The sequence below is a fragment of the Solanum verrucosum genome, unplaced genomic scaffold (assembly GCF_900185275.1).
Source record: "Solanum verrucosum unplaced genomic scaffold, falcon-dt-bn FXZP01000258.1, whole genome shotgun sequence".
Lineage (NCBI taxonomy): Eukaryota > Viridiplantae > Streptophyta > Magnoliopsida > Solanales > Solanaceae > Solanum > Solanum verrucosum.
In genome coordinates this window covers 1,502,904-1,526,454 of record NW_026019974.1, presented here as the reverse complement: position 1 = coordinate 1,526,454, position 23,551 = coordinate 1,502,904, and the positions used below count along the sequence as shown (strand labels likewise).

The following is a 23,551-nucleotide window of genomic DNA, read 5'->3' as shown; positions in this document are numbered from 1 at the left end:
ATATTTTTTTTTTTACTTTTATTTGTTTACTTTAGCATATCGAGAGAGAAAGATAATTTTTTATTTTATTTTAAACATTAACTATACATTTTTCCAAACCATTCTAAAGTCCATTAAGACTATATAAATTAATATAATATTATATTAAATTTTCATGTTATTTATGTTTATTTAGAAAGAGTGCAAAAATTATCATGAATAAGTAAAAGTAAATGGAGAAAGTATGTAGTTAAATTAGATTATTTTTTTGTTGTTTAAATTAGATTTTCTTGGTTATAAATTAAACAATAGTGATATAATAAACTCCAAAGAATTACTCTGGAAATTAAAATCAATATTTGAAAAATAGGACAAAATTGCATGAATTTTGCTAACTATTTTGACACACTCACATTTACAGTACTCTCTTAAAAAGTTAAATAAGTCAATCAAAATAATTATTATTAATAGAAAGACATGAAAATGTGAAGTGCTGAGCTCACATGAAGTGTATGACTAAACGTTCACATGAGTAATAAGTGTATTCGTGCGTATCTGTTATAAAAACCCCCGAACTTGAAGAAAATACTCAATCCTCAAAATCATGACAACTTCTCCTCCCAAGTATTTACAAGAGGATAGCCTAAGTGAAGAGTGTAAGAAATTGCTCTCTATCCTACCAAAAGAAAAAGGATGGGTTGGGTCATATATCTACAATTATCAAGGTTGTTGGACACCACCAAGATTGCTTCAAGGTGTGATTGCATGTCAACAACAATTTCAAGCTGAAGATAGTGATATGATTCTTGTTACAACTCCAAAATCAGGAACTCTTTGTGAAAAATCCGCATGTTCTTGTTCCATTCTTGGAGCATACACTCTATGTTGATGGTCAAGTTCCTGATTTTTCAACTTTCACTTCACCCAGACTCTTGGCAACTCATGTGCCTTTTGCTTCATTGCCAAAATAAATCATGGATTCAAGAACCAAACTTATTTACTTATGTAGGAATCCTAAGGACACTTTTATTTTGCTAACAATTTAAGACTTCATCACAAAGAAACTAGTTCCATTCATGAAATGTTTAATTTTTTTTGTGACAGATTGAGCCTTTATGGTCCGTTTTGGAATCATGAGTTGGATTATTGGAAACAAAGCATAGAAAATCCTAATAAAGTATTTTTCTTGATGTATGAAGAAATTAAAGAGAAACCAAAAATTCAGCTTAAACGCTTGGCTGAATTATTGGAATGTCCATTCTCTATAGAGGAAGAAAATTGTGGAGTGGTGAATGAAATATTAAGAATGTGCAGCTTGAGAATTTGAGAAATTTGGAGGTGAATACAAATGGAAAGCTATCAACTAGAGAGGGAAATAAAGTGCTCTTTCGTCGAGGAGAAATTGGAGATTGGAGGAATTAACTTACTACCGATATGAGCGATAAACTCAATCATATCATTGAAGAAACGTTTCAAGGATTGGGTTTAAGGTTTTCATATGTTTGATTATATATTAATATGCTATCGTGTCAATTGAATGCAATTATATATTTTGAAAATAAATGTTGAAGTAGTTATGTTTGAGATTAATGTAACAAGAATAGACAACAAAAGTCATATTGTTGTAATAATACTATTTTAAAACGTTCATTACTCAAATTTGTTGCAAATTTAGTAGTAAATTCATATTTCTTTATTTTGTCACAACAAGTCATGTTTTTGTTAGTACTATGGTAGTGTCAATGAGGTTGGAGGTGTCACGACCCCGAAATGGATGTGATGACACTCGTCTTTTCCCACCAAAATAAGTCAGCCTAAAACCCAAAAATCACAAACTATGCGGAAGTAAGACATATTGAAATCTCAAAATATTATAAGTGCGGATAATTGAGTCAACTTAATACAACCCCCAAAACCTGGTTGTCACGTGTACAAGCCTTTAAAGTATTACAACTGAATCAAAAGAAAATACAAGTCTCATAAGACATTGTTTCTAGAATAGAACAAGATCATAAATAAGGAAAAAGAAGGTCTACTGAGATGACAACAACTACCTCACAAATCTCCACAGGAAGCCTCTGACAAGAAGAGAATAGAAAGTATCAAGAAGATCAGGGCTAGTAACCTACCAAAATGTATAAGCAAGGGGTGAGTACCAAACTACACGGTACCCAACAAGTAAACTTCTATACACAAGCTAAGGGTATAGGATACAGGTACTCCTTACACCCCAATCGAACCTCCACAACTACAACTTGCATAAAACCAGCCCAACCTAACAAATCATAATTTACATAGCACACAGCTCAACAACAACACTCTAACAGTTACATATCCTCAACAACAAGCTTAATATTCATCAATCACAACCTCCACAACTACAACCTACATAAAAACCAGCCCAACCTAACAAATCATAATTTACATAACACACACCTTAACAACACTCTAACAATTACATATCCTCAACAATAAGCTCAATATTCATCAATCAAAAGTTCCACAGAAAGGAACTCACAAGATCAACAAAACACAATATCAAGTTCATCAATGATAAAGATGTGCAATGCAATGTCAAGTATAGTGATGCATGTCTGACCGAACGATACACACCCGTTTTCACTCAGTTTGGGACCTGTGGGGGACATAGCTGTCCATGCATCTGTCGCAGCGTGTGATATGTCCCTCGATAATAGTATCCATCGCGGCGCGTGACACGTCCTTATATATATAATATCCATCACGACGTGACAAGCCCCTCGAAATATAGTACATCCTCTTTAATTTCTTATTCTTTCTCAATTCACATAACACTTGTCACAACCATGTATCAAAACAATGTAAATGACATGTTCACAATAATGAGGAGATGACCATTTTCATAACAATGCACAATTCACAACAACACAATCGTGATACAACATCAACAATGAGTCGATAATCCTTTCAAACCATTCTTAACACATCACACACCAACAATTAATCACATTGCCTTTTATTACCCCTTTTTCATCATTAAAATTATTCAATATGGACAAGTCAATCCATCACCAAGTCTCATTACTCCCCAACACATACCACAAGGAATTACACGATTTCATACACTTAACAAGGGTTTAGAAATCCACTTGCCTCAATCAATCAAGAATTCACTACGGGACTTGAGCCATCCCCTTTCATAAAGCTTCAAAGTGCTTCCAATCTATCAAATATATAACCCTTATAAGAATACGAATCTAATGACACCCATATTACTATATTTAGTTTCAGCTCGAAAATTAGGTCAAAAAGTCATCCCGAGTCACCAAATTTGAATCTAAAATTTTCTTTCAGGTTATGGTTACCCATGATAAAACAAACTCGCATGCAAAATTTCAGCTAAAACGGATCGTTATTCGACCCCCAAATCAATTTTTTGTTCTAAAAATCCTACACCTATATTTTCTTATATCAATATAAATTATACATGTTTCTACCATAAAAATATGTTCATAACTACATAAAAATTTAATGGAAAGGACGAGAAGAATTAACTTAACGCTTTGGGATGAAAATCTCAATTTTCTCCTCCCTTTCCCCCTCTTTTTCTCCCTCTCTTCTTTTCTTCTACTGCGAAAATTTCCTCGTCTGCGCTGACTTTCAACTTTAGGGATTTTGTCCTTACTCTTTTTCTCTTTTTTTTTGCTTTTTCATTTTAATTCTTATTTATTTATTTATTTTCCTTTTCTGTTGTTTTCTTTTTCCATTATTATTAACAACAAAATAATCCTTTATTAAATCTGAAAATCATGCCACTCATTCTTATAAGTCATAACTTATTTATAAAAGCTACTAAAAAGGTTAATATAAAAATAATTATTAAAATTCATAAAACTACTAAGAGGGTCGTTACAAGAGACATTTGATTTTCGTTTTGAATTTGAGATTATTTAATTCCACAAGAATTACTATAAATGTCAAATCATGTATTAGGGCTCAAACTTATATAATTAATCAAAATGATTTAGAGTGATATACCAATGAAAAAGTTACTCAAATATGATGGTCTTTAGTTTTTGTCGAGACAAATGAGAGGCCCAAAAATATGTGTAAGTTTATTCAAGAAAAAATCACATGGATGGGTACCTTTTAATAAATAATTACTGATTTTAACGATACTTTTTATTTATTACCATTTATATCAGTACATAACAATACTATATTAAATCTGCAATATGTATTAAAAGTGAATTATGTATGCAATATATATGTATTACAACTGTTTAAAAATAATAATATTATGCTTGTTTGGTAAGAATTGACACATTGTATTATAAATGTATTAAAATGTGTGATAAATGTATTATCCATCAATAATACTTGTTTATATGTGAGTAATGAATTGTTCTTTGTAATATATATTAAAACTGTATTATAAATGTATTAAAAGTGATCGAATGAAAAAAAAAATGTTATTGCTATAAATGGTAAATATTTTTTTAATATAGTATATTTATGTAAGTTTTCCTTTATTCAATTGCTAGTACAATAATAAAGGGAAAAGAAAAGAGCAATTTTTACATATAGCAAACATAAAAATCCTATTTGTATGCTATAACTATATTTGCATAATTGCGCTCCATAACAAACATAAATATGTAGATTTCGCTATACATATACAAAAGAAAGCAGCTGTATAATCTGTTTCTATTTCGGTATACATATATGTTGCTCCCAATTGCACACACACGTGTACGTGGTCACGCAAGTAATATAGATTCTTCAAGAAATAAGTTATCGTTTCCAAGGGACTTATGATCAACTTATATTTGACACTCAATTCTACAAATAAAATAAAAGTAACCATTTAAGAGATGGTGGTGGTTGTTAACTACTACTACTAATTACACAATAAATAAAAGTAACTAATTGTGAATGACTTTAAGATGATGTTTCAAGCAAGTAAAAGACAATTCCAGGGTTGCAACATGTAATGAATCTCATGTATCATATTCTCGGCTTAGAACTAATTTTAGTTGTCAAGTTACTAATTTACAGGGTTAATTGTATGAGTCGGGTATCAAACCTCTAGTCGCCTACCCCAGTTAGCTGTCTAACTACATCGTTGAGTGGGGATAAACAAGCCTAACTGGCGAGCATTTATATTTCATCCTATTTTGTAACCAAGCAAGTTGTTCGTCCGGGTGTAACTCCTGAACACAAATCACCTCAACTAAATGGGTCGATTGAGCTCTCTATATTCTCTGGTTTATCTAACCCCTCCTCTCTCAATTTTAAGATTAGACAATAGATTTATCTTATGGTGATCAAACATAAAATACTAAAATTAAGAATATAGAATTAACTTATAATGACAACCAAGAATTAATTCATGGACCTTAAATAATCAACAATTAATCCATAGCTACAGCCCTAGAATAAGAGCGGGTAGCCACTCATACTATTAGAAAACCACAAAATCTAATTGTTCATGCGATTTTCGTAAATGAGTTAGAAGATCAAAACCTATTACAACCGATGAAACTTGCTCTTGCACACCAATAAAAAGTCAAACCATAACAATGGAGCCGTAGGGGTCTATTTATAAGAGTTGGAAAAATTGGAGTCAAAGTCTACTTCAGGAATCCTATTTAATCATGTTTATGCTTGAAAGTCGGAACAAGGGTGGTGCTCCATTGTGCCTAGTGTGGCGCTATGATATTTCCACCTTGGCGCGCTGCTCCTAGCAGGGCGCCAGTCATAGTGGTTGAATTTTCCCTTGGTGTGTCGCCTATCTAAGCGTGCCTAAAAGGTGTTCTAGTAATTCAGGTGTTGGCGCGTCACGCCTGAAAATCCTCTCTAAAATTCCACCAGTGCCGCACCGCACCAACCAGTGCGCTAGTCACTGGTGGTTCCTGCTTTAGTCATTTTTTTCTTCTCCTCTTTGCTTCTTCTTCTCCAATTCAACTCCAAATCCCTCAAAAATTCATGTAACGACCCGGAAAACTAGTAAATGAAACTAGAGCCTAACGAGATTGTTTTGAGTTTGATGTGGTGTTATAAGTTGTAAAATGAGTTCCCGAGCTTTGGTTGAGGGGTTTAGGGGTTAAACGTCAAGGTACGACCCCCCAAGGACCAACCAAGGATCCTTGATGGGGACCCTAAAGCCTAACCCCAAGGCTGCCCCAATCTAGTTGAGCGAGTATATCGTGATTGTGTCATTTCAATCAATCACAAGGACACAATGGTTGATTTAGTTGAATTAGAGATGGTAGATTTTGATGTATTCTTGGTATGGACTGGCTTCATGCCTATTTTGCCTCCATTGATTGTAGAACTCGAGTTGTTAGGTTCCAAATTCCTAATGAGCCAGTTATAGAATGTACTAGTAGTTCAACAGTGCCTAAGGGTCATTTTATTTTGTACCTTAAGGCCATAAAGTTAGTTTCCAAGGGGTGTGTCTATCACTTAGTCCGAGTTAATGACTTTAGTGTTGAGATACCTCCTATTTTGTTAGTTTTAGTAGTAAAAGAGTTTCCATAAGTCTTTCCAGATGATCTTCTCGGAGTCCCTCCAGAGAGAGAAATAGACTTATGTATATATGTCCTTCCAAATACTCGTCCTATATCTATTCCGCCATAAAAAATGGCACCAGCAGAATCGAAAGAGTTAAAAAAGTAGTTGAAAGATCTCCTAGTGAAAGGTTTTATTCGACCAAGTGTCTCACCTTGGGGCGCTCCGATCTTATTTGTGAGGAAGAAGGATGGTTCCTTTAGAATGTGTATAGATTATTGCCAGTTGAACAAGGTTACCATCAACAATAAGTACCCTCTTCCGAGAATTGATGATCTCTTCGATCACCTTCAGGGTGCTACTTATTTCTCTAAGATAGCTCTCAGATCGGGCTACCATCAGTTAAGAGTAAACAAAGACAACATTCAGGACCCGTTATGGTCATTATGAGTTCCTAGTTATGTCTTTTGGTTTGACCAATGCGCCTGTAACATTCATGGACCTTATGAATATAGTATTCAAGCCTTATTTACATATGTTTGTTATCGTGTTCATTGATGACATACTAATCTATTCGAGGAATGAAGAAGATGATGCTAGTCATCTTAGAATAGTTCTCAAAACTCTAAAGGATAGGGATTTGTATTCCAAGTTCTCTAAGTGTGAGTTTTGGCTTGAGTATGTGGCATTCTTAGGCCACATTGTGTCTGGAGTTTTAGCATAGACTAGTGGATCAACTTAGTTATGGCTTCTATATGATGGCAAAGTATAAGACAGTTCTGGCAGCGTGGGCAAGATGTTGTATCACCACTTAGGCCCATACTGGTGGCTATCAGTTAGAGAAACTCCCACAGTATTATATTAATTTATATTCAATTGAGTTGCTATTGCATTTTCTTTAATACATTGAGTTGTCACCTACCGTTTTAAATGCTTTGTATAAACTGCACTATTATTGTTGTGTACTTTGCATTTGAGTTAAGTTATTCATGAGTTGAGTAAAGTCAAGGTAAATGTTTCTTTCAAATTCCTTTCAAGCTTAAGTTATGTTTAGTTTTCCCCTTGTATACTCGTACATTCAATGTACTGACGCCATTTGGCCTGCATCATTTTATGATGCAGACAAAGGTAACTAGGATTAGTATTCAGTGCCTCGTTGATCGATTTGAGCACTCAGAGTTAGTTGGTGAGCCTCTTTGCTTACCAGAGAGATCCTTTTTATCATTTGTTTTTAGTACTTTAGTTGTTAGGATGATAGGAGGTCTTGTCCCGACATCCCTCCTTGTTTTAGAGGCTTCATAGATAGTTAATAGGTTAGTTGTCTTTACATTGTTATTTCTTATGTTGAGACTTGAGTTGCCACTTTGGCCAAGTTGAATATTTTGAATTTTAAATGTTCTAAGTTATTCTATTAAACAGTTGAGTAGAGTTGCATTGAATCTTTGTATTAATTCTTTTATGTCTTCTGCTGAGTAAGTAAGCTAGGCCAAGGATTCGCTTGGTGCCAGCAATGGTTCTCGAGTGCCAGTCCTGCCCAGGGTGTCGGCTTGAGGCGTGACAAACTTGGTATCAGAGCATAGAGTTCAAGAATACTAGGGACTCTATGAAGCCGTGTCTGTAGAGTCCTAGTTATCGGTGTGAAGCGTGCCACATCAATAATTAGGAGGCTGCAACACTAGTAAATTATCTAACTTCTTTCACATTCATTTCGTGCAATAGAGTTCATCTCTATAAATTCACTTTCTAATTTTTACTTGTGTGTGTTTTTCGATTAATCATGCCTCCACAAAGAGTTGTCAGAGGTCGTCCTGCTTGGAGTAATGTTGAGGACCAAGCGGTACCCAATGCACCTGAAGTGGAACCCCTAAGAGAAGTTACCAATGGTTAGTTCATAGAGGCGATTCAAATGCTAAACCAAGTTGTGACTAACCAGGTTGGACAACAAAGAGGAGCTAGACAGGAAGTGATTGATACTTCGAGGATCTGAGAATTCTTGCGGATGAATCCTCCAAGTTTCACTGGTTCAAGCACTTCTAAGGATCCAGAGAACTTTTATTGATGAGCTCCAAAAGGTGTTTAAAGTTATGCACATTGTCAATGCTGAGCGAGTAGAACTAGCTGCATATCAACTGAAGAATGTTGCTGACTTGGTTTGACCAGTGGAAGAAGGGTAGAGCTGAGGGAGCACCACCTGCGAGTTGGGCTTGTTTTGAGGAGGGATTCTTGGGGCGTTTCTTTCCCCGAGAACTGAGAGTGGCCAAGGTAAAAGAGTTTCTCACTCGTAAACAAGGTTCACTAAGTGTTCATGAGTATAGGTTGAAGTTCACCCAACTATCCGTTATGCTCCGGAGATGGTTGCAGATATGATGAGTAGAATGAGTTTGTTTGTTGCTGGGCAATCTCGTCTGTCGAGTAAGAAAGGTAAGGCAACCATGCTAATTGGGTATATGGATATAGCGAGGTTAATGGTCTATGCGCAGCAGGTTGAGGAAAAGAAGGTTAGGGATATGGAGGAATTCAGAAATAAGAAGACTAAGACGTCAGGGAATGAGTCCGGGCAGCAAAGAAATAATGTGAACTGGTCTTCTTTCCAACAAAAGAAAAAGGTAGCTGCTCCATCATCTGCTAGTGCACCTGCACCTAGAAACAAAGGTGAGTATAAGGGACCTGATTCCCAACACTTCAGAGCTAGACCTGCACAGTCTCAGGGTAGTGTGGCACAAGGAGGTAACTAGGCTCCTGCATGTGCTAAGTGTGGTAGAACCCACCCAGGTAAGTGTCGCGATGGCTCTACAGGTTGTTTCAAGTGTGGACAAGAGGGCCACTTCATGAAAGAGTGCCCTAAGAACCGGCAAGGTAATGGGAATCAGGGCAGTAAAGCCCAATCTTCATTAGTTGCTCCACTAGACGGGGTTGCACCTCGAGGAGCTACTTTCGATACTGGTGGAGGAGCAATCTGCCTTTATGTGATCACTAGTCTTCAAGAGCAAGAGAATTCTCTAGACGTTGTCACTGGTATGATCAAAGTCTTTACTCTTTATGTTTAAGCTTTGCTATACCCAGGAGTAAGATTATCTTTTGTGACTCCTTATGTTGCAAATAATTTTGATGTTCTTACTAAGAAACTCTGTGAACCCTTTTGTGTTACTAAACCTGTTAGGGAGTCTATTAAGGAATTAAAGTTGATACTTAGAAAATAGAGGCATTGCAGAATTGGCCTAGACCCACATCTCCAACTGATATTAGGAGTTTCTTGGGGTTGGCTGGATATTATAGAAGGTTCGTAGATGGGTTCTCATTTATTTCATCCCCTTTTACCAAGTTAACTCAGAAAATAGTGAAATTTCAATGGTCTGAAGCTTGTGAGAAAAGTTTTCAGGAGTTAAAAAAAAGGTTTACTACTGCCTAGTATTAACCTTACTAGAAGGCACACAAGGCTTTGTTGTTTATTGTGATGCGTCGAGAGTTGGTTTGGGTTGTGTGTTAATGCAGAATGGGAAGGTTATAGCTTATGCCTCCAGACAGTTGAAAGTTCATGAGAGGAACTACTCAACCCATGATCTAGAGTTGGTTGCCGTAGTATTTGCATTGAAAATATGGCATCATTATCTTTATGGTGTTCATGTGGATGTGTTCACCGATCACAAGAGTCTTCAGTATGTGTTTACTCAGAAAGAGCTTAATCTCAGACAAAGGAGGTGGTTAGAATTACTCAAGGATTATGACTTGAGTATTATTTACCACCCAAGTAACACTAATGTTGTTGTTGATGCCTTGAGCAGGTTGTCTATGGTTAGTACCGCCCATTTTGAGGAAGATAAGAAAGAGATGTGCATAGACTTCCAAGATTGGGAGTTCAGCTAATGGATTCCGTAGAAGGAGGAGTAGTGGTGATGAATGGGGCTGAATCATCATTAGTGTCAGAAGTAAAAGAGAAGCAAGACCAAGATCCTATTTTTCTTGAATTGAAGGCAAATGTTATAAGCAAAAAGTATTGGCTTTTGAACAAGGGGGAGTTGGTGTATTGAGATACCAATGTAGGTTGTTTGTACCAAAGGTGGATGAGCTCCAAGAAAGGATCATGGAGGAAGCTCATAGATCTATATATTCCATTCATCCGGGTTCCACAAAGATGTATCGTGACTTGAGAGAAGTTTATTGGTGGAGTAGTATGAAGAAGGGCATTGCAGAATTTGTTGCTAAGTGTCCGAATTGCCAACAAATTAAAGTAGAGCACCAAAGGCCCGGTGGTGTGGCTCAAAATATAGAACTTCCATAATGGAAGTGGGAGATGATCAATATGGACATCATCACAGGTTTACCAAGGTCTGGCAGGCAGCATGATTCTATTTGGGTGATTGTTGATAGAATGACCAAATCAGCCCACTTTTTACCGGTAAAGACTACCCATTGAGTAGAAGATTATGCTCATTTGTATATTCAAGAGGTGGCTAGACTCCATGGGGTTCCGATCTCCGTGATTTCAGAAAGTGGTACGCAATTTACTGCACAGTTTTTGAAGTCATTCTAAAAAGGCTTGGGTTCAAAGGTGAACATAAGTACTACCTTTCATCCTCAGACAGATGGTCAACCAGAGCACACTATTCAGACCTTAGAGGATATGTTGAGGGCTTGTGTGATTGATTTCAAGGGAAATTGGGATGATCACCTACCTCTTATTGAATTTGCTTACAACAATAGTTACCACTTTAGCATCCAAATGTCTCCTTATGAAGCTCTTTATGGGAGAAGATGTAGATCTCCTATTGGGTGGTTTGAAGTAGGTGTAGATGGGTTGATAGGACGATACTTAGTTCATCAAGCTATGGAGAAGGTGAAAGTCATTCAAGAAAGGTTGAAAACGGCGCAGAGTCATCAGAAATCCTACACTGATGATTAGGTATACTTGAAAGTTTCACCCATGAAGGGTGTTATGAGATTTGGTAAGAAGGGGAAACTTAGTCCCCGATATATTGGTCCGTACAAAATATCCAAGAGGGTTGGTAAGGTAGCTTATGAGCTAGAGCTACCCCAAGAGTTAGAAGCAGTTCATCCTATATTTCTTATTTCCATGTTGAAGAAGTGCATCGAGATCCTTCACTTATCATACCAACTGAAGATATTGGGATCAAGGATAGCTTATCTTATGAGAAGATTCTTGTTCATATTCTAGATCGCCAAGTTCGCCAGTTGAGAACGAAAGAGGTAGCATCAGTCAAAGTCCTTTGGAAGAACCAGTTTGTTGAGGAAGCTACTTGGAAGTTGAGGAAGATATGAAGATGAGATATCCACACCTCTTTGAATCCAGAGAAGTCCCAAATTAAGGTTCTAATTTTCTTCTTAGTACTCTATAATTTATATACTTGATATGTTAGATTTGATCGTTGGGTGTTTAAACCGAATGATAGATGTGACACACTTACCCTATTAAGAGTAATCTCATTCAAGGAAGAATGTTCCCAAGAGGGAGATATTGTAACATCTCGCTATTTGAAAGAACTAGGAAGAGTTAGAATTGGAAAGAATCATTTTAGGATAGAATGAAAAATCTGGAAATTTGTTAAGTTATGTTAAGTTTGAGTTTTTGGTCAACTTCAAACAACCATAACTCCTATATCAAGATGAGTTAGGTGTGATTCCAGATACCTTAGGAAATATCCTGGAATTATCTTTCCAACGCCGCCGAGTTTGCACGCTTCTGAGTTCGTATGAGTGAGATATGCCCATTTGAAGTTGGGTTGTTCAAATAAGGAAAGTCTAAACCGAATTTTGGAAGGGCATTTTAGTCTTTTCCTTACCCAATTATTTTAATTCGTTTTTAGGAGTTTATTTGGGGTCTAATCAGAATTAGATAATTTTAGTCAATGGGAAATTCACGCTAGGGCTTGGAGAAAAGAGAAAAGAGGAGAAAGGAGAAGAAAGTTCAAGATTCGTCGATTTCTTGAAGATTTTCATGTGGATTTCGCCAAGGGTTAATCCTTACGAGGTATGTGAGATCACATAGCATTGGGTTAGTTCACCCACGCGCCAATCATGATTCAATTCAGCGAAATTGTGTTGTTTGAAAGCAATTGTTATGAGTTCTTGATATAAATTCGTTTGAAATCTTGTGGGTTCTTGTTGTTGAAGTTTTGTGAGTTTGATTCATGAAATTAGGTGTGATTTGGAGTTGAATCTTGTGTATAATGAGAATATAGTCGATTTTAAGTGTTTGGAGAAAGAACCAAGTGAATTTAGGGGTTTTAGAGTTGAAAAACGAAGAAGAAAGTGAGGAGTTTTCAAGGTAGGGGCCTGGTGTGCTGCCCCAGCTAGAGCGCTGATGCTTATCGTGATCAGTGACACTATCCTACGATATGAGTGTCTACGATCGTCAATAATATTGTAACCCAACCGAGGGTTGGGGTCGTGTCTCAAGGGAGCGGTTTTGAGAATTAATAACCAATTAGAATTTCATTCAAGTTAGTCGTAGTTAAAGACATTTGCGATAAAAGACATAGTAAATTAAAAAGAGGTGACACAAAAGTATCAACTATCAAAGGGGGTTTTGTAACAAGTACTCAAAGTGCAAAATAAACAAGAAAATCAAGTATGGGGAAAGGTTCTGGGGATGTGACCGCAATATAAGTTGAGATAAATTGTTGGGTACATGCTTTCAATAGGAAATTTGCAAGATATTAGTGACTAGGCTAAGCTTTAAATGGAAATAAGTTCCCTCTCTCGGGCAACTTACCCCGTTTCAAATGCGTTCCTCTCGGACACCCATTTGTTGCATGAAGACCAGCCTATGCCTTACCCCACTCACTCTCTCAAGCTGAGTGTTAGGATATGAGACTAGGGCTCACCCTCTCGGGCTGAACCTTATGTCGACCCACTCCTTAGGCCATCAGTCTAGTGGTTTTGGTTTCGCGACCTCCCTCTCTAGAAAGACGAAAACACATGGGTGGCTTTGTATTTGCAACTACAAACCCTTTAGATTAAACCACAACCACTAGGTGAAATCACCATTAACATACATCTAACCTATCAACAAGCAAGACCCAACAAGAATATCAACCCATATTTGCTAAATCACACCCCAAGAATGGGGTTCTTAGCCACACATCAAGAAATAAGAAATTATACCTAACATGATAATGAAATCAACTGGGTATAAGTAATTAAACCTTGAATTAAGCAAAGGAAAGTGAATAGAGAAGACTCACTTCCAACATGGGGAACCTTTCTTCAAGTCTCCACAAAACCCTCTCCAAGCTTGAGAGAAAAATACAGAAAAATACTGTAGACTAATAATAATTTTTACTCTAAAATGTTCCACTCAAAATTGTTCCACACTAAGACTACAATTCTAACTAGTATTTATAGTTTTCACAGATTGTGCTGCGGAGGATTGTTTGGCGACATTAGTCGAGATCGCCGATGAACTGGGCGATTCACCTTTTGGTCAGCTCATCGCCTTCAGTGTCTTGCCTTTAGCATCCTCGCATTCTGGATCATTGGGCGGTACAGTACTGCTTCGCGGAACTAATCGGCAACTTATCGACTGCTCCTTTCCTCGCCTTTTGATCCACTTCCTTCAAGGCTTCGCGTACTGGAACGAAGGGTGGTTTATGTCGTTTCAGCGACTCACCAAGTTGAACTCGGTGATCCGCATGATTCCATTTCTTGTTCTTTTCAGCCCTATTTGCTCTGTTTTGCGCCTATGTGTCCGTACTTCCACTAAAACTTTAAATACCTGAAACTTTAGCATTTTAATCAGGTATTAAGATAAAACAAGCATTCAAGGACACTATTTCTATTAAAATAAAGCCCTAATTAAGTCCAATTTGTTGTCTCATCAAGTCCCCCCCTTGGGGCTCTGAAGTATGACCTCTAGGGCACCGCCTTAGCCAGAGCGCCCCAAGTCAGTCTCTGAAATTTTTCCTCTGGCGCCCTGTGCCTCTCAGAGCGCCAGGGACACCAGTTCTTCTCATTTCCCCCCTTCTTTCCGTACTAGTTCCTTAGCAACATACCTATGTTTCCTAGTTGATTTCAACACTCTAAGGTACGTCTAAACATCATGAAATCATCCACAAACATGAGATCATGAACCTTGAATCCATAATTTAATTCAAGGAAAGTCAATAGTCAAGTCTAGAAGTTAAGAATCAAGTTTAAAGAAGTTTATAAAGTTTTCTAAAGTCTTTCACAAACATTTTTACTTTTTTTTAAGACTTAAGATTCGAGTTGAGTAAAGAGTAAGAGTAATAGTTCATTTCTTCAAAGATTATACGGGAACTAAGTATTCCCAAGAGTTAAAACGTTTTCACATTTGAGCAAGAAAGGGAAACACCAATTTTCAAGAGAGTTTTTAAGCTAAGTTTTGAGTTATTATCTCAAACCAAAGAAAAAGTTTTGTTTTAAAAACATATGAGCTAAGCATATTTTGTGAGTAGTATTGAGCACCGATATGGGGATGCGAGTTTATAATAACTCAAGTCTCCATAAACCATGTAGTCATCACAGGTAGAAAAGGATCATAGTTTTTGATGAATCCTTAGTGCTTTTAAGAATAGACTAGTGGATCCACTTAGTTAAGGCGTTCTATATGATGGCAAAGTATAGGACAGTTCTGGCAGCGTGGGAAAGATGTTGTATCACCATTTAGGCTCATAATGGTGGTTGTCGGTTAGAGAAACTCCCACAGTATTATATTATTTTATATGTAATTGAGTTTCTATAGAATTTTCTTTAATACATTGAGTTGTCACCTACCGTTTTAAATGCTTTGTATATAAACAACACTATTATTGTTGTGTAATTTTCATTTGAGTTAAGTTATTCATGAGTTGAGTAAAGCCAAGGTAAGGGTTTCTTTCAGAATATATGTTTAGTTTTCCCCTCGCATACTCGCACATTCAATGTACTAACACCATTTGTCTTGCATCATTTTATGATGCAGACACTGGTAACCAGGATCAGCATCCAGCGCCTCGTTGATCCAGTTGAGCACTCAGAGTCAGTTGTTGAGTCTCTTTGTTTTCAGGAAGGATCCTTTTTATCATTTGCTTTTAGTACTTTAGTTGTTAGGATGATCGGGGGTCTTGTCTCGACATCCCTCATTGTTTTAGAGGCTTCATAAACAATTAGTAGTTTAGTTGTCTTTACATTGTTATTTCTTATGCTGAGACTTGAGTTGCCACTTTGGCCAAGTTGAATGTTTGAGTTTTAAACGTTCTAAGGTATTCTATTAAATAGTTGAGTAGAGATGCATTGAATCCTTGTTTTAATGCTTTTAAGTCTTCCCCTGAGTAAGTAAGCCATGCCAATGGTTCGCTTGGGGCCAACAATGGTTCTTGAGTGTCAGTCCCACCCAGGGTGTAGGATTGGGGCTTGACACTTATTTTATTTAATCCTTGAATTTTTATTTTTAAAAGAACAATTATTTGTTGGTTTTGTTGAATTATTACCAAATTAAATGTGAGTGTACCATTCTCCACTTACCAGAAATAACACATTGAAATATTGCTTAACACATATAAAATAAACTACTTTTACAGTATTACCCTTTTGATTATTACTAAACTATTATACTAGATAATGTATAGGAGTTAAGAACCCCATTAAAAGAAGGATACATATGGAATTTTTTTGTCTCAACCATTTTCTTGAACTTTGAAAAATCCATTTAATTTGAATTATGTAAAAAATCTCAACAATTCACTTAATCTAAACCAAAAGGAGTATTTGACAAGTACATTAATAAATATCACCCTAAAATATCTACATGTAGCCTAAAGAATAATGAATTTGGAAAGCAAGTCATTTTTTTGTTTCATTTTCAAGCCATCTAAATGTATTTCTAAAACAACTCAGATGACATGTAATTAACTAGTGAATCAGATATCCCCATTTAGAGGGGACATATAAATCACTCTTCCTCTTTTTTTTACTCAATGAGCCTTTTCTATACAAAAAAAAAAACACAAATTCCTTGTGTTTTTCAAGATGGTAAAAAGAGAAAACGGTGATGCAATGGTGGTCTGTACTTCTATATGAGGTACGTTATAGAGGTGTAAGTAAGAGGCCATTAACGAGGTACTCAACTAAGATTACAGAGCCCATCCAGAAAACACACATTTGGCTTATGACATTTGGTACACCTGAACAAGCTGCTATGACTTATGATAAGGCTGTGAGGATGTATCGCAACCCTAAAACCAAAACAAATTTCCACCGCGATAAATGAAAATAACATCGAAAAGGTTAATCCTAAGACTGATAGTGATGATAGTTATAATAATCTCAATCAGAGCAACGATATCGAGTCATCTTCCAGACTCATCGACAGGGGTGTAGCTATATTTTTGGAAAATTATACTGCATATATAAGAAAAATAATATACAAAGTAGTTAAATAACGTATTCTAGACACCCTTGACACAACAAGGAGTTGTGGTCTAGTTGTTTAAGGAGCCTGAGCCAAGCCATTAAGCGTTGTGAGTCCGAATCTCGCTATCAGTTTTTTTTTTCAAATTTTTTCATGTATATTACGTAGTTTTATAGTTCACTCAGTCAACCAAAAGAAAAAAAATGTACTTGTGTACAATTCTTGTACACCCTTCGTGAAATTTCTGGTTACATCACTGCTCATCGATTTTACTACTCCGCTGACGACACTTGAAAATTCTATTTGGAGGTTATGAGGAGAAGTGGATTGATACCTCGTGACCTGTATAATAGTGGGTGTGAGGTACAGGATCAGCCACCAACAATCAACGTTGAGCCTTTCCATTTTGATGAACTCAATCTTTATCTCACTTTTTGCCCGTCGGGCATGTGAAACAGTATCGGATATATTACATTTTTAATTTCCATTTTTATATTTTTATAAGGAAAAAAATAGTACAAGAATATTTTCTTATATATATTTTGTGATGATAGAAGTAATGTTATATTAATTTAGAAACTTAATTATGTATTCTTTGTTGTATACATTATTTTTCTGTCTTTGTTTTCTTCTTCAATTGAATTCAATTGAATGAATTTTTACGGCTACATTGTTCGATCGTCAATGAAAAAGATGGTGGAGTTTAACATTTGTTCCATGGCTGGATGAGACCAGTAAAGTAGAATCACTATCAAATAGGATTAGTTAAGAAAATAAAGTAAGTTTTTATGTTTTGATAAAAAGTATAGTACTAGAGAGTCAAACGAAAAATATTTGACTGTAATTTATTTATTTAACATTTTAAATATTTTAACTAGTTAGTTAAGGTATTTTTTTTATGTTGTTTCTAAATATGTAAATTATCTTTCAAATAATTTAAAGATTGTAATTTGTAAGTATGAATCCACAATTAAAATAAAGATGTTTGATTCTCAAAATTTGAACTATATCAAATAAATTAGGGAAACGCTCCAAGAATACCCCTAACCTATTGGAAATGGCCCAAAAATACCCTTCTTCCACCTTTTGGTCAAGAAATGTCATCATCTTTATTTTTGGTTCAAAGATACCCCTCCTTCCATCTTTTGGTCTAAGAATATCCTTAACCCAAATTTAATTAAATTGATTTCCGTACTAATTAGTCAATTCTTTTCCTTGTTCTAAAATATAATTTTTATTTATTTAAAATCTTAATATTGTTCATCCCATATATTTAAAATATTTATGTTTTAAAATAAAATAATAATTTTTGGTCTAAAATAGGTTAGGGATTGTTACGATCGGTTCACGTTGTTATAGAAAAGTCAACGGGGAAAACTTTTGGGTCGAAAAACTTTTTTGCAGTAACTTGAAATTTCTCAACCTAGTCCAAATTTGGACAAAATTGGAGTATGTGAGGTCTAGGGAAATCTGGTAACAAATGGCAGATCTAATTATGAGTTTGATCACATAAGTAGATAGCTAAGACGCTAAGGAACCCGTACGACTCTATGAAATTGAATTCAGGTAAGAAGAACTCCCGAAACTGATCTTAGCGTGAACGAGTATTTTCTTAGTGTCAAAGGATGAAGGTCTGTTGTGAAATAGGGGTTTGAAATTCTTAAATTTGCTCACTGTTTCTGTACAAGCCGCTAAGGTGGGATTTTCCCGCCAGGGAGGGCCGGTGTAGCTGGGTGAGGACCACTGTGGCGGGACAGGCGCGACTTAAGTAAGAAATAAACCCTAATAACGTGTTATTCTGCACTTTTCGACCTTGAGAGCTAAGGAACAGCCCAGGTATTTTCTTGACAATTTTCCACCATTCTTGAGGCTAAAGGTAAGGTATTCACTCCCAGAATCCATTTTTTGATCCATAGAACTTAGTTTCTTGGGTAATTATCGATGGACGAGGGTTTTCATCTGGGATTTACAGTGGAAAAATCCCTAATCTGGGTATTGGGATAATGGGTTTGATCTAGGGTTGATAGTGTTGATTTTAATCTAGGTAACTAGGCATCATTTATTGACCTCGTGTTATATTGATGGTTTATAGACCAAGAACAAATAGAAAGAATCCAGAAAGGGAAGAATCATGTTTATTAGGGGATTCAAGCTTTGTTCGAGGTAGGTGATGATTGTGATTTCATGTTGGCGTAGTATGTATTTGTAATTACTTAATTATAATGCATGTATGTTTGTGAATGTTGCATTATTGATCACTCTATTCATGAATGAGGATGATTGAATAATTGTATGCCATGAATCATGACTTGATTGTATGATTATGAGAATGTACATTGTGATTGTGATTATAGCTTGTTGAATGAATTAGGTGTTACGTTCTGACACACTATCTTCGATCAGGTGCCATATTCCGGTGCACATATGGGATCAGGTGTCACATCTGACACACTAACTTGGATCGGGTACCACGTACAGGTACGCTAACAGTTTGGGTATGGGTTCCGTGAGAAGACCAATGACCTGTCATATTAGTATATCTTTGAGATTGTGAAATTATACGTTGTTCGTAAGTGATAATTGATATTGTATATGTTCGGTGTATGCATGTTTATTATTGTTGTAATTACTTATCTATGTTTCGCTTATTAGGATAGTCGCGTGATTCTACCAGCACACTGTGGTTGTGTACTGATACTGCACTTGCTCTTTCTTTGTTGAGTACAGGGAATCTTCAGGCGGCTACTAACAGACCTCGTTTAGAAGACTAGTGATCGACTCGAATTCAAGGGTGAGCCAGTTCTTTCGGGCTGCCACGAGTTCTCTTTTTATTTATGTCCACATCTTCAGACTTAGACTAGTACTTTAGATTTTCTTATGTTTAATTGGGTTGTACCCATTTCCTTAGACTTATGATCCTTTTTAGAGTTTTGGTACATTGACTTTCAGGTTTTAGGCATTATTTCCGCATTTGGTTGTTAGACTTTATTGGAGTTTATGGGAACTCCTTATTTTTCCTTTAGCATTTAAACCTGCTTCCGTATCTTTAAATGCCTTAGTTTTCATTAAGTTGTGTAGTTCTTTGTTAGCTAATTATTATTAATGGTTCTCCCATTGGAGGGTTAGTGTGGATGCCAATCATGACGGTCTGGGTCGTGACAAAATTGGTATAAGATCCCTAGGTTCATTGGTCTCGATGTACCAAAATGAGTCTAGTAGAGTCTTGTGAAATGGTACAAAGACGTCTGTACCCCTTTCGTGCTATAACTTGAATCCAATTGGTATTTGGTGATTCAAATTGGTATCTAATCTCCTTCACTTTTCTATCCACAAATGGTTAACACTAGCTTCAACGACGTCAAGCCTGTAGCTCCCGTCAACGCGCCAAATGAGGAATCCGCAACAATAGGTCACAGTCGAGGTAGAAGTAGAGAAAGAGCAAGAGGTAGAGGTCGAGGAAGGGTGGCGCCTAATAGGGATGGAGCACTAGTTGATAATGCTCCTAGAAATGAGGCCCCTTCTGCGCATCGTGAAGAGATAAAGGAAAATGTAGAGGTTGAGAATGAGGAGAATGTTGGACAAGAGGAAGAGGTGCAGGCTAGGACTACATGTATTCCTCCCTTAGACCCACTGTTAGCTCAACATATTATGTCGTTCTTGAAAGGATTGGTTGGTCCTAGAGTGCTTCCCTCTATTCAAGCAACTCAAGCTCCCGCCAATCCCCCTATTGCTCTCACTTTCCCCAAGGTGGGTGGAACTATATGAACTGATGCTTTCTTCCGTCCTTTGTTGGGTCTTGTTATGACTGGTAATGAACATGCGATGTTGACTAAGTTCTTGAAGTTGAAACCGCCTGTGTTCCATGGTTTTGAGAGTGTGGATGCATATCAGTTCTTCCTAGATTGAGGCTAAGCAGTGGCAGAGAGCTTATGTGGAATGCAGATATTTAGTTTTACCCCTACACCCAGTTTCATGCTCTGTTCTTGGTGAAGTATGTACCCCGGACTTTGAGAGATCATAAAAAGGATGAATTTATAGCTTTGGAGTAAGGTGGTATGACTGTGGCTACTTATGAGGCCAAGTTCCATGCTTTATCTAGATATGCTACGCAATTTGTGACTACTGAGGAAGAGAAGATCCGCCTATTTGTTAAGGGACTAAATTCTGAATTGCAAGTACTGTCTGTTCATATGACCTTTGCAGGAAAAAGCTTCAATGAGGTAACGTATTTTGTGAAGAAAGTGGAGGGGGTGAGGCGAGACAGTCAGGCTAAAGCATTGGCTAAGAAAGCCAAGAATTCAGGTAACTTTCAGGGTTCTTACTCCAGAGGTTCAGGAAGGACGACTCTTGCAGCCTGACCAATTCAATCTGCTATGCCTGCTTCTACAGGTAATTACTCGAGAACTCCACCTCAGAATTTGATTCGGGATAGCCAGGGAGCCGGACCTTCGGCGGGCAGCAGGCCATCTTTTGATCACACTTGCTATAACTGTGGAGAACCTGGGCATATGACGAGAGATATTCCCCACCTACGCATGATGGATTCCGCGTAGCAACAGACTAGAGTAGTGGTACCCGCAAGAAATGGTAATAATGGTCGAGGGAATCCACAAGGTGGGCTAGGAGGAAATCAGCTAGGCCGCGAAGGTAGTGGAAATTGTAACGCAGGCAGAGGTACAGTGCATCCAGACAGGGAAGTCACCCGTCAAGATGACAGGGCTTAGTCTTATGCCTTTCTGAGCAAGATTGAGGCGGAGGCGTCTGACGCAGTGATCACAGGTACAATTCTTGTCTGTGACTGAATGACTAATGTGTTATTTGAAGAGGGTTCTAATTATTGTTATGTCTCTATGCAATTTGCCTCATAATTTGATATGATTTGTGATATACTTGATGCCCCCATCCATGTTTCTACCCCAATTAGAGAGTCTGCTATAGTCACCCATGTCTATCGTGCTTGTCTTATTTTGTTTATGGGTTTTCTGACTTGGGCTGATTTGGTTATTCTGGATATGACTGACTTTGATTAGTGGTAGTTGAATAGGGTCTCCATTTGAAACAAGTACCCATTACCTTGAATAGATGATCTGGTTTCCATCAGTTAAAAGTTAGGCCTGAGGATGTGCCCAAGACGGCGTTTAAAACCCGTTATGGGCACTACGAGTTCCTAGTTATGTCGTTTGGATTGACAAATGCGCATGCAATTTTTATGAGTTTGATGAATGGTGTGTTCAAACCATTTCTTGATTCGTTTGTTATAGTCTTTATTGATGATATTTTGGTGTATTTGAAAAGTGAGGATGAGCATGCAGACCAACTTCGTATTGTTCGAGGTGTTCTTGGGAAACAAAAGTTGTATGCGAAATTTTCTAAGTGTGAATTTTGGTTTACTTTGGTTGCCTTTTTGGGGCATGTAGTTTCAAAAGAAAGGGTAATGGTAGATCCCCAAAAGATTGAAGCGGTTAAGAATTGGGTTCGGCCTAGCTCTGTGGCTGAAGATAGGAGTTTTATGGGGCTCGCTAGCTACTATCATCGATTTGTGAAGAACTTTGTTTCTATTGCCACGCATCTGACAAGGTTGACCAAGAAAGAGGTACCCTTTGAGTAGACTGAGAAGTGTTATGAGAGCTTTCAAAAGCTCAAGACTCTTTTGACCACAACGCCTATTCTAGCTCTACCAGTGGAAGGTAAGCATTTTATATATTATTTTGATGCTTCCCATTCGGGTTTGGGTGATGTGTTGATGCATGATAAGAATGTTATAGCTTAGGCATCATGGTAGTTGAAGGTGCATGAGAGGAATTATCCAATACATGATTTGGAATTGGCAGCGATAGTGTTTGCTCTTAAGATCTGGCGGCATTACGTTTATGGTGTCAAGTGCGAAGTGTTTACTGATCATCGTAGTCTACAACATGTGTTTAGTCAAAAGGATCTGATTTTGAGACAGCGAAGGTGGATGGAGTTACTCAAGGATTATAATGTGACATCAAATATCATCTAGGTAAGGCTAATGTAGTGGCAGACGCACTAAGTCGAAAAACGGTGAATATGGGTAGTTTAGCTTGCTTGAGTGTAACTAAGCGACCTTTGGCTAAGGAAATTCAAACTTTGGAATCTAAGTTCATGTCATTCGGCATCTCAGAGAAAGGTGGGGTGTTAGCTAGCATTGAGGTAAGGGCCAAGTTCATTGAGGAGATCAAGGCCAAATAGTTTGAGGATGACAGTTTGAAAGAGCTCAGAAATAAAACAGTGTCGGGCAAGGTACAAGAAACCACTCTTGATGCGGAAAGGGTGCTTAGTTTCAAAGGAAGGATTTGTGTTCCTTGAGTAGATGACTTGATCAAAAAATTGTTGACAGAATCACATGGTTCGCGGTATTCAATCTATCTGGGTATGACCAAGATGTACCAAGACTTGAAGCAACTCTATGGGTGGTTTGGCATGAAGAAGGATATAGCGGAGTTTGTGGCTAAGTGTCAAAATTGCCAACAAATAAAATATGAGCATCAAAGGACGACAAGTTTCCTTCTGAGAATGCCAATTACAGAATTGAAGTGGGAAATGATAGCTATAGATTTTTTGGTTGGTCTTCCCAAGACTTTGGGGAAGTTTTATTCTATTTGGGTAGTGGTTGACAGATTGACTAAGTCAGCCCATTTTATTCCCGTCAAAATAGATTATAAGGCTCAACAATTGGCTAAGGTTTATGTG

General features: G+C 37.1%; 1 pseudogene; it reads left to right on the top strand.

Moving 5' to 3' along the window:
* Positions 1–583: 583 nt before the first annotated feature.
* On the top strand, positions 584–1,485 carry LOC125817293 (cytosolic sulfotransferase 6-like; annotated as a pseudogene).
* Positions 1,486–23,551: the final 22,066 nt, after the last annotated feature.